Source organism: Cibotium barometz, chromosome 48, assembly GCF_041138505.1.
Source record: "Cibotium barometz isolate CiBa-2024 chromosome 48, ASM4113850v1, whole genome shotgun sequence".
Taxonomy (NCBI): Eukaryota; Viridiplantae; Streptophyta; class Polypodiopsida; order Cyatheales; family Cibotiaceae; genus Cibotium; species Cibotium barometz.
The window spans coordinates 26,697,497-26,709,854 of NC_141093.1; positions in this window are offsets into that span (position 1 = coordinate 26,697,497).

Here is a 12,358-nt window from a genome sequence, read left to right on the forward strand (position 1 = left end):
GAAGAGCCCATAAATATACATGATGTGATAGGTGAAAGTGTAAACATTGGCATGACATATCTAGTGGGTTAGATCATGAAGAATTTGGGATACCGTCTATCTACACACTTAGTTTAAGGAAGACGAGGTCTATGCATGCACCAAGGAGGTCATCAAGAGTTAGATATCTAGCAAAAATAATTAATAATGATGGTTTTAGTGTTACATGCATTATGTATACATGACACAAATTATACACAAGTTAACATGATGTTGAGCCCAAATTGTGTGGAAGAAGCTGTGGGTCATAAACAGTGGTAGGAGGTAATGGATAATGAGATGAATACACTAGATAAGAATGGTACTTGGAATCTAGTTACATTACCTAAGGATAAGAAAGCTATTGGGTGCAAATGGGTGTTGGTTCACATGGTTCCATAAGCAGGTACAAAGCAAGGTTGGTTACAAAAGGGTTTGCACAAACTTACGGAATTGACTAAGAGGAAACATTTAGTCTTGTTTGCAAAGGTGGCAAAAATGAGATATGTGATTTCTTTTGACGACATCTAGAGGATGAATATTACACCAAATGGATGACAAGAATGCATTCTTGAATGATGAACTATAAGAAGAAGTGTGTATGGTACAACCACTAGGCTATGAGCATCCTAAACACCCAAATTATGTTTATAGGTTGAAAAGGATTTATATGGGTTAAAGTAGGCACCACCTGCATGGAGATACAAGATTACTCATCACTATCTTGTCTCTAGTGGTTCTAGTTGCAAACCATTCTTTATATGTGAGAATGACAAATTTTGGATTCATAGTCATTGTGATTTATATAAATGATTCGATTCTAAGTGGAGGTAGTGATGATGAAGTTACACATATAAAGCAACATCGATTAATGGGAAAGTTTAAAATGAAAGTTTTGGGAGAGTTGAGATATTTTCTTGAGATTTAAGTCTTACAGGTATATGGTTGGATGCAATAATGATAGGATGGCTTGGATATGTTTTCCAAGTATAGTATGGTATGATGATAGGTTGCACTCCCTTAGAACAGAATGTGAAGCTCAAAGTTGATGTGGGAGAGCTTCTTGAGGATCCTGCTATGTATAAACAAATGCTGGGAAGCTTATTTTACATGGCAATTATGAGGCTAGAACTCAAACCACCTCAGTGGCTCGTAATTCAATTTATGCAAGTACTACACAAACCACACTTGGATGCAATGAGGCACATTATGAGATATGTGAAGGGTAATTTGCATTTTTGTTTGTTCTATGAGGGTGGCATGTGCATGGGTTTAGAGATGCGGATTGGGCTGGTAGTGATTTTGACAGAAGATCTACCGATGGTTATATGTTAGTTTGTGAAGTGCAACAGTTTCATGGAGTTCAAAGAAGCAACCTATAGTTTCACTTTCTAGCACTGGGGAGGTAGAGTATAGAGGTGTGAGGTAGCTTGGTTAAGAAAGCTACTTGGTTATCCGGACCAACCCATCCATGATGTGGTCACGAAATATACTTGTAAGTAATCGGGTGTTTCATGCTAAAACTAAGCATATACAATTGCATTATTAGAGGGTTCTAGCACATGATATTGATTTGGTATATGTTAGCACAGGTGAGTAGGTAGTAGTCGGCATTTTCACAAAGCCATTGGGAGTTAAGAAGAAGAATTTCAAGAAGGGACTTGGCATGCATGAGATGGAGTTAAGATTAGGGGGGGAGGGTGTAAGAACGCAATCTCAATGGATCATGGATGGCGGGTAACTTTATAGTATAGTGGGACGGCGAGACTCAATCAGAACACCATTATGAGGGGATTTTACGGATGCCAATGCCAATTATGTTAGGTAGATATGCTTGCATGTAGGAGCAATAAATGGTCACCTGCATGGCCATTCCGCTATGTGACTTCATATATGAGTAGGTGCGTAAGCCACATGTGAATGCGGGCTTGTACTTAAGTGTGCTTAAAGAAAAAATAGGATCTAGAACATAGATGTTTTTTTGGGGATTTGAAGCTGACTAGAAGAGATACACACACTAATTGAAGTGAGAAGAAAAGCTTTATGCCATGCCCCATTCATATATTTTCTATGTGATTGGTGTGTTAATTAACCTTAATTAAATGAATATTTATTGATAGTAGTCAAGATACCATGGAAGCTGTAATTTCCCCTCTCAAGTTTTAAGTCCATGTGATATGGCACCTTTTTTCAACTTCAAGAACTTGTGGTGCCACTCACCCAAGGGATAATATACCACATTTTTAAAAGTTGTGACATTGCTATCTTTTATTTTCCCTTGTCATTCACCCTGCAAGTAAGTTCTTATGATGTTTTCCTTATTAAGAGAAAGTTATTATGGGTTTTTTTGCTTTATTCTTAGTTGCTAAATCATTTCTGTTTGTGGTGTATAATTTTGGGCAATAGTCAAAGTATGTGTCCACATAAAATTCCACAACCATGATGGGATTATATTGTCCTGTTACATATAGTCCCTCTTTGATTCATCAAGGATGCTTGATGTGTCATTATACTTAGGAAGGGCACCTTGCGTAACACCAATTTATTACTAAAGTATATGCTTGCACGCCTTCTGACTCTGACAAAGATACATAGTATCTTGGGTGACACCAATTTAATACTAATGGTTGAGTATATGTTTGCATGCCTTCTGACTCTGGTGTGCAAGCATATACTCAGATACTTTGTCAAAGTCATAAGGCGCGTAAGCATATACTCAACCATTAGTATTAAATTGGTGTCACCGACGAAGATACCCTTGCTAAGTATAATGACACATAAAGTGTCCTCGATGAATCATAGAGGGACTACATGTAACATGTCCACATGTAGTCTCACAACTATGATGATCAAGATCACCACTTTGACATCATGCAAGGCCACCACTAAAGACAAGACACAATTCAACATCCACCTCAATGCAAAGATCATATGTAATGCTTTACAATTACTTGTCCAGAGTGCCTAGGATTCCCAACAAGTTCAAGTAAGCCAAGCTGTTCACAAGAAGGATAAACAATCTTTATGAAGGCTAAAATAGAAGAGATTAGAGTATGAAGATTTAATTCCATACCTTGTAGCCCCATCCAAAGCCTTAAAACTTATCACTATTCTGAAGCTAACAGACCAATATAATAAGTAAAGCTAACAAGGCACACAGGATCCATAAGGGCCAGATGTGGAGAAGTGAGATCCACACTACTTACAAGATGGCACATAGGATCCATAAGGGCCAGATGGAGAACTGAGTAGATTACTTTCTTAGTGAGATCCACACTACTTACAAGATGGCACATAGGATCCATAAGGGCCAGATGGAGAATTGGGTAGATTACTTTCTCAGTGAAATCCACACTACTTAAAGACCCGCCATACACAAATCCAAAACCCATAAGTATTAACCAAGGTGCTCTACCATGCTACCATGCCTTGGGGTGGAAAATTCCAGAACTAATGATGTTATGTTGAGTGAATAAGCGAGAAAGATACTTGGGCAAGAAGAACAAGAGACAAAGAAAAAATTAAGTAAGCTACCAATTAAAAGGCCACTTATTACATCACAAACTCTTGTATTAAAGTAGAGTTACAATACCAAGCAAGAGGTTAAGAGCCTCCACAAGCAACTCAACAAGAGCCAAAGTTATAAGAGACCAACATGCTCCTAGCTACACAACAAGCAAGCATTTCAAGGCCAAATGGTCCATAGAACTATTTAACTATTAGAGAGATAGCCACCTTGGGCTCTCCATCTCACTGAATAGGTGAGTAAAGTTGAGAGGGCCCCTCTCCCACATTATGTTCAAGCCCTAAGCCAACATTGTATGTAGCCTATGAGGCACCTGTGTGATACACCACTCTAGCAAATGACTAAGAGCCATTTTGATTTTGGCGCAGTGATGGCCACCACCACTGATCATATTTTGAGGTGGTTGAATTTTTATCATCAAAGTAATATTGATGAGCAATGTTAGCTTGATATCATAGAAGGTTTTATTTGGAGTTGGTTCTAAAAATATGATGAAGAATTTGAAGCATTATTCATGTAAATTAGGATGTACACACCATGATGAGATAGATATATTAAAAGATTGGTGGTCTACCATAGTAAGGGGTTAACCTCTTACTTAGTCATAAAGATCTAGTGGTGGGAATTAAATGTAAAAGAAATTCTTAATGTTGGTCATCAATTTTTTTTGATGATGTTGTTGATGTGCTAAGGGAGGTTCCTATGACTAGTCCTTTTTTATAGAGGGTTCTTGTGGACTCTCAAGTGTTAAGTTTTCATTTTATCTTTGTGAGAAATTGTTAGTTGTAACCTCTATGGGGATGCCCATTATTTTATTTCAAGATATTTTATTTTGGATGCGCCTTTTATTTATATCATTTACCAAGATTAATGTCTTTAATCAGTTGTGTGCCTTGGTATGATATAATCATGTTTAATGAGTTTAATTAGCTATGTGTGCCGACTAATAGTATTTTGGATGTAGGTAATGATTGAGTGGTAGAATATGTGTAGGAGAACGATCATAAAGCTTTGCTCAATCTAACCATTAGCTTTGATCTTGGAGAGAATGCAAGAATTTTAAAGTGGTTTTGGAGAGTGGTTTTAAAAAAGGTAGTGAAGATGAGGCTTTGCCCAATGGATAAAGTTCGTGTGCTATTGCCCAATGGTCCCCAATAGTCTCCAAAAGCATGTAAATCAGCCTTTCCACTTCACAATTAATTTTTGACAATGCCTCGACCATTTGCCTCTTCTCGTGCAACAATTTCCTCCTTTGTTGAAGCCTTAATATTTGCCAAAATTAAATTCCTTAGCCTCCTTTGCTCCAAATAATTGCGTAAAATTTTGCTTTTGAGTTTTTTTTTTGGGGGGGGCTTGTGACGCTACCGGCTATACCATAAGCCTTTGCTTATCATAAAGCTCTAAAGCTTATTCCTTCTATGTTTTCCAACTTCTATAAACTCTACTATCTAAAGTTATAAAAGCTTTATGCTTTCTACTTTAAAAATCTTTTCAAAACCTATTAAAGCTTCAACTTTACAAGCTTTCTTTATTAAAGCTTAAAAGCTTTAGCGCTTTTTACTCAAAAAGCTTAAACATGCTACAATTTCTCTAGATTCTATATATTAAAAGCTTTAAAAGCCCTCTACCCCATAGCCTTTGCTATCAAAAGAATAAAGATTAAAAGTTTTATAATTTAACAAGCTTAAAAAGCTGAATCTTTTGAGGCTTAAAACTAAAACCTAATCCATAAGCCAAAAATTTTCAAAGTGTCATATACCAAAGCAGGGCTATCAAAGGACTTCTCAAGGGTTAACAACAAAAGGAAAATCTCAAAGCAATGATCAAAGGTTTCCTTTTGGGGATTAAATTAAGGGATAAATTTGAGCATCAAGTTTCTCCACCATAACGAGCTTCTTCGACATATTTTTCTACATGAGTTTATCATGTGGATGACGACTTCTCTCAAGGGCAAGAGGGTAGTTTCGAATATGAGAAGGGAGACTTAAGTTTGTAGAAACCAATCCACCCTCCAATTGGCATATCCATAATTCTTTTGACATTAGTCTTTTGAGACCTATTAAAGGACCTCTACCTTCTCATCCTATATTAGAAGAACCTCTTGAATTAGTAGATGAAGAAGAACATCTTGTACCTAAGTCTATCACATTGATCGTGAGACCATTACTACACGTACAGGAAACACTTATGTTAAGTATCTCATGACTTTCAAAAATCATCCTATTGAACATGCCAAATGAACGCCATAAAGGTTTTTCCATTCTTACCAAAATATCATCCACTTATACCATCCATGCAATTAGTCACAACCTCTATGGGGATGCCCATTATTTTGAGATATTTTATTTTGGATGCACCTTTTATTTATATCACTTACCAGGACTAATGTGTTTAATCAACTGTGTGCACTGGTATGATATAGACAAGATTAATGTATTTAATCAGTTGTTTGCATGATGATTAATATTATTTTAGATGTAGGTGATGATTGAGTGGTAGATTATGTATTAATCATTGTGGGTGAAACATGTGTTGGCGGATATGGGGCATTGAGAAAATGCTTTTCCAATAGGGTACCTCTAGAGGAAGAGTTTCTTAGAATAACCAACCAAGAAACTAGAACTTTGAATTTTGTATTATTTATACTTTAAAAATTTCTCTTGACTAAGTTTTGTTTTCACACAAATTTTTGAGACAAAAGAAAATTTTCTATTCAAATGGATTTTTAAAACAAAACTTTCTCTCTCTAGCATTTTAAATTGATAAATGCAAATATTTTTACATACCAAGATGGATCTAACAAGAAGTGAAGCTTTTCAAACACTTGCATGAAGTGAACATGATTAGTGGTCCCATCATATTTACCCATAAGTTTGAAAATTTCTATCGATGTGGTTTAAAGGTTTAGTGCACAACCTCCTTCCCAGAGTTCTCAATATGGAAATAATTTCTTCACTATATTTCTTTAATAAGGAGAATATAGGGTTGAGGAAATACTTGTGTCATCATGTAGAGGATCAATGATTGATGGGATCAGAGCTAACATGGGTTTAGTAAAACGTGATGATGCATTTATGTGTATAGTATTTGTCTAAAGTGGGCATGAGAGCCTTTAAGGATATGATGTGGCATGGTTCTCTATGTGCAGCATGGACCATAACAATGGCCATAGGTCAGCTTCTAGGTTTTCATGCGCAAGGGTAGCTCAAACCTTCTAGGCTAACCATCATGTTCTTGTGGTATACTCTTTGTTTGTTGATGAGAAGTTAGGCATAAGACACTGATTGCAAATATCCTCTTAAGGATCTTGAAAATGTTTGATAATCCAATTGCAAATATCCTCTTAAGTATCTTGAAAATGTTTGATAATCCAATTTAAACCCCAAAGCTCCACAAAAAGTAAGCACAAGGTGCTTGAGAGTGCACATTAGAGATAATTGACTCTCTTGATGTATGTGCATGTATGCACTCGTAGAGGGATCATGGGTGGGTGCAATGGAGTCCTTAAGTTAGGGCTAAGCATGGGTGAGTAGCCAACCTTTCCTTTCTCAATAATTTCAAACCATGTACGTAGTATGGCCAAAATGTTTAAGACTATATAGAGAAAAAAGCTCTTGAGAGGTCACCCATCCCAACTATATTCTTGACAAGCGCACTTAACTTTGAAGTTTCTAAAAATAAAGTAATGAAAAACATGGATATTTTCTTATGAATACTTTGTTATGGATTTTCTTATGAATGCTTTGTTATGGATTTTCTTATGAATACTTTGTTATGGACTTCAATGTGTTTTTTAAGGTTGAATAAAGGACCCACTCCCATCTAAGGCTTTTGAGAGAAAATTCCATTTGTCTCCCCAAGAGGAGGTGTCTCAAGTCTCAAGTCTTTTCCTCTCCTCACCTTCCAAGTATGTGGAAGGTATTCTTCATGCTTTTTTCACACTCTGTTTTTGCTTTCTCGTCCCCTTTCTTTAACCTTTTAATGGTACATATGTCACTAAAAACGTACAAAATATTTTTTGAAATGTGTATGTGTATAATTGGAAAGGACTATGCACTATTGGAAATGACTATTTACACATAGGGTCAAGCGAACAAGTTGAAACTATGTACATGTGGGATCACAAATGAATTGAAACTACTTATGTATGAATAGGGTCAAGCGGACAAGTTAATAGTCTATATGTTAGGCATAACCTCTATGGTCAATTAGGGATGCCTATGCAATCATTACTTACATATGGTATATGTGCGGGGATATGTTTTGGGATGTATCTTTTGTTTATATCATTTTCTAGGATTAATGTGTTTAATCAGCTATGTGCACTAGTATGATATATTCAGGATTAATGTGTTTAATCAACTATGTGCACTAACTAATATTATTTTGGATGTAGGCAATGATTGAGTGTGGCAGACTATTTTCTTAGTCGTGGGGGTAGAACATTTGTTGGACCACAATGAGATATTTTGGAAGATATGTGAACACTTATTATGGTTATATATTTTGGCATTTATATTTTTGGAAGGCTAAGGCCTCAAACATTTGTACATACCAATTAGTGTTTATACTTTTGGTAGGCCCAAGACTTGTTAATTGTTAATTGTAGCTTGCTATATTTTTGGAAGAACTTGTACACTAAAAAAACTCAAAAGCTCTTTAGCTTTATTTTTGGAGTTGTCTTTTTGAAAAGCAAGCTTTTAATACATATAAATATGGATGACTAATACGACAAGCTAGTTATATTATGGTTGGCATTTATATTTTTGGAAGGCTAAGGCCTCAAACCTTTGTACATATCAATTAGTATTTATACTTCTGGTAGGCCAAGACTTGATAATTGTAGCTTGCTATATTTTTGGAAGAGGTGGTATACTAAAAAACTCAAAATCTCTTAAGCCTTATTTTTGGAGTTGTCTTTTTAAAAAGTAAGCTTTTAATACATATAAACATAGATGACTGGTATGACGGGTCACACTCATTTAGGGGAGAATGAACCCAATCTTGTGTCGACGGTGATCTCTCGCTCTTATTTTCAAGCTCTCATGTTTATTTTATTTTGTTTATGTAAGGTTCATGCTTTTAATTATATGCATACTATTTCCAATGGGCCATATGTCATTATAATTGTATGGACCACATGCCATTATAATTGTATGGATAAGGTACTTCCACATGGAATTCTGTGAGGTCAACCTAATTTGCCATATATCAACAATATTTAATCAAATTTTTCAAAGTTCCTACTGGGTGACATTTTTTATTTATAGCTTTGAGGTTCTAAATGCTTCCTACTTACTATTCTACTTACTACCTACTACTTCTCATTATACTAACTAGTTCTCGGGTGTAAGCGTGTTAACGTTTACTAAATAGCATGTCCATGGACATTGCTTGCTCTAGCATATGCTATTCGCCTTTCTATTTATTTAACAAAGTGCCTTTTGAAAAAGAGTTTTTTTTACTGAGACGTTTAAAAAAAAGAGTTTTTTTTAAACGAGACGTTTTTTAATACAATTTAAAAAAGAACCCTCAACAGTTACTCCCACATCTTCCCTCCCACTCTCCCTCTCTCTCTAACAACACAAACACTTGCAAGAAATTCCTCTCTCTAACAAACACCTGCAAGAAATTCCTCTCTCTCTCTCTCTCTCTCTCTCCCCAGATGTGGACATTACAGGCAAGATTACAAGGCTGATTGTTGAGGACAATAGAGGTGCATTCTCAGTAGTGATGGAAGGGCTGATTTGTTAATACACATAAATGTTTTGGTGGACACACACTCTCAGAATGCCCTGTCTCATTCTTCCTCTCACTTTCTTCTCTCTCTCTCTCTCTCTCTCTCTCTCTCTCTCTCTCTCTCTCTCTCTCTCTCTCTCAGATGTGGACATTACAGGCAAGATTACATGGCTGATTGTTGAGGACAACAGAGGTGCATTCTCAGTAGTGATGGAAGGACTGATTTGTTAATACACACAAATGTTTTGGTGGACACACGCTTCAGAATGCCCTATCTCATTCTTCCTCTCACTTTCTTCTCTCTCTCTCTCTCTCTCTCTCTCTCTCTCACTCTCTCTCACTCTCTCTCTCTCTCTCTCTCTCTCTCTCTCTCCCCCAAACGTGGACATTAGAGGCAAGATTACAGGGCTGATTGTTGAGGACAAAAGAGGTGCATTTCCATTAGGGATGGAAGAAGTTAAATTTTTGTATTATGATTGCAACGTTCATGGAAGAAGATGGTACATGCTACATTTTTGTATTGTTACACCAAGTCACTTGAATGGATTGTAAAGCTCACTTTCACTAATTGTAGGATTTCAAAGATATGAAAATTCAACCAATCATGCCCTTTGGGAGAAACAACTTGAATCACATGCCATCATCAGGGAGTAGGAGGCCAAAAAGAAGAGAGAACAGCAGGAACGAAGAAAGCGCAAGAGCGAGACTAACTTGATGGAGATTGATGAATCAATAAAGCAGTGAATCATCTTTGAGACAGTAAAGTTCTTCAATGACAGGACCCAAAGCATGGAAAAGAAACTAAAGTGTGAAATCTTCAATTTAATTCTACAACACTCTGCAGTGCTAGGATTACGAGATCAATCATCTAGAGAGGAGCAAGTGTAAGCAGCTCTAGTAGCCAATGTGCGCAACAACACATTGGCGATTGTTAAGCAGCCAACAAACAAAGAAGAGTTGTTCTTAAAGAAAAGTACTTTGACCATGCTGATGAACTCAACTGAAGACATGCCCATTGCTAAGGTGGCAAGGGTTTTGCTGGAGGTTTCTAAGCCATCCTTGTACAAGGCAAGGTCTTGTGTCCAAGCCACTTTAGATGATGGTAATGGCTTATTCTCATTGGCAACAGGTTGGAAGCATCAAAGTGGCAATACCATAACTGAAGAGTTGAAAGAACTAGTTTACTCATTTTGGGAATCTGAGTCACGTATTTCTCCCAATAAGAAGGATGTTTGTAGAAAAATATTAGGAAAGAAAAGTTAAATCAAACACGTATTTCTCCCAATAAGAAGGATGTTTGTAGAAAAATATTAGGAAAGAAAAGTTACATCAACAAACACCTCGTCCATCTACTCAATGAGCCCCAAGTATATTATGTTTAATTGTTCTAGTTTCAACTATTAACTAACTTACTAATTCATTTTATAGGCACATTCTTTGCCTAATTAGCACATTCATCTGTTGATTAGCCTAAATGATGCTACCTAATTGGCATAAAAAGCTCATATATGCTAGGTAGCGTATCTATCATGTTAAGTAGTATATCTATCATGCTAAGTAATATATCTATCATGCTAAATAGTATATCTTTCATGCTAAGTAAATATCTTTCATGTTAAGTAGCATATCTTTCAATTTAGTTAGCATTTCTTTCATGCTAATAAGTAGCATATTGTACATGCTAGTTAGCATATTTCTTACTATAAGTAACATATTTTTCATGCTAAGTAACATGAAAATCATGATGTTAGCACATCTTGCATATCCTAAGTAGCATATCTTTCATGCTAAATTAACATATTTTGCATGCTAGTTAGCATATATTTCCTGCTAATTAGCACATCTATATGATCATGATGCTTTCAAGTCATGCTAAGTAGCATATCTTTCATGTTAAGTGGCATATCTTGCATGTTAGTTTTCATATATTTCCTGCTAAAACTAGCACATCTATTTGATCGTGCTAGTTTCAATTCATGCTAAAAGTAGCATATCTTGCATGTTAGTTAGCATATATTTCCTGCTAAGTAGCACATCTATTTGATCTTGCTAGTTTCAACAAGTCATGCTAATAAGTAGCATATCATACATGCTAGTTAGCATATTTTTCACTCTAAGTAACATATCTTTCATGCTAATTAGCATATCTTACATGTTAGTTAGCATATCTTTCCTGCTTCAAGTCATGCTAAAGTAGCATATCATACATGCTAGTTAACATATTTTTCACTCTAAGTATCATATCTTTCATGCTAATTAGCATATCTTGCATGTTAGCTAGCATATATTTCCTGCTTCAGGTCATGCTAAGTAGCATATTGCGCATGCTAGTTAGCATGTCTTTCACGCTAAGTAGCATATCTTTCATGTTAAGTATCATATCTTTCATGATAAGTAGCATATCATATATGCTCATTAGCATGTATGATAAGAAGCATATCTTTCATGATAAGTAGCATATCATACATGCTCGTTAGCATATTTTTCACTATAACATATCTTTCATGCTAATTAGCATATCTTGCATGCTAGTTAGCATATTTTTCCTACTTTAGGTCATGCTAAGTAGCATATCGCGCATGCTAAGTAGCATATCATACTTCAGGTCATGCTAAGTAGCATATTGTTCACACTAAGTAGCATATCATACGTGCTAGTTAGCATATCTTTCACGCCAAGTACCATATCTTTCATGTTGTTAACATATATTTCTTGCTAAGTAGCATATCTATCGTGCTGTTACCATATCTTTCAACCTAAGTAGCACATCTTTCATGCTAAAGTAATGTATCTTTTTGGTTTTTTTATCTGTAGGTTGAGTTGTTTCATAGATTCAAATCTTGTCATCCAAAATGCAAAATTCAGTTGCGTTCATTTGAGTTTTTGAAGCCTTTCTTTGTTTCTCGAGTGAAGGACAAATATACCTGTTGCTATGAATATCACGTGTAGATGTATTTCTTGAAAGATGCACTCAATCATATGTCCTCTCAAAAGTTTGGTCTCCATGGATGTGGATGTCCATGCAGTTGTGAGATTTGTGCTGGAGATGGTACCAAACAAAAGATGCTCATCTAT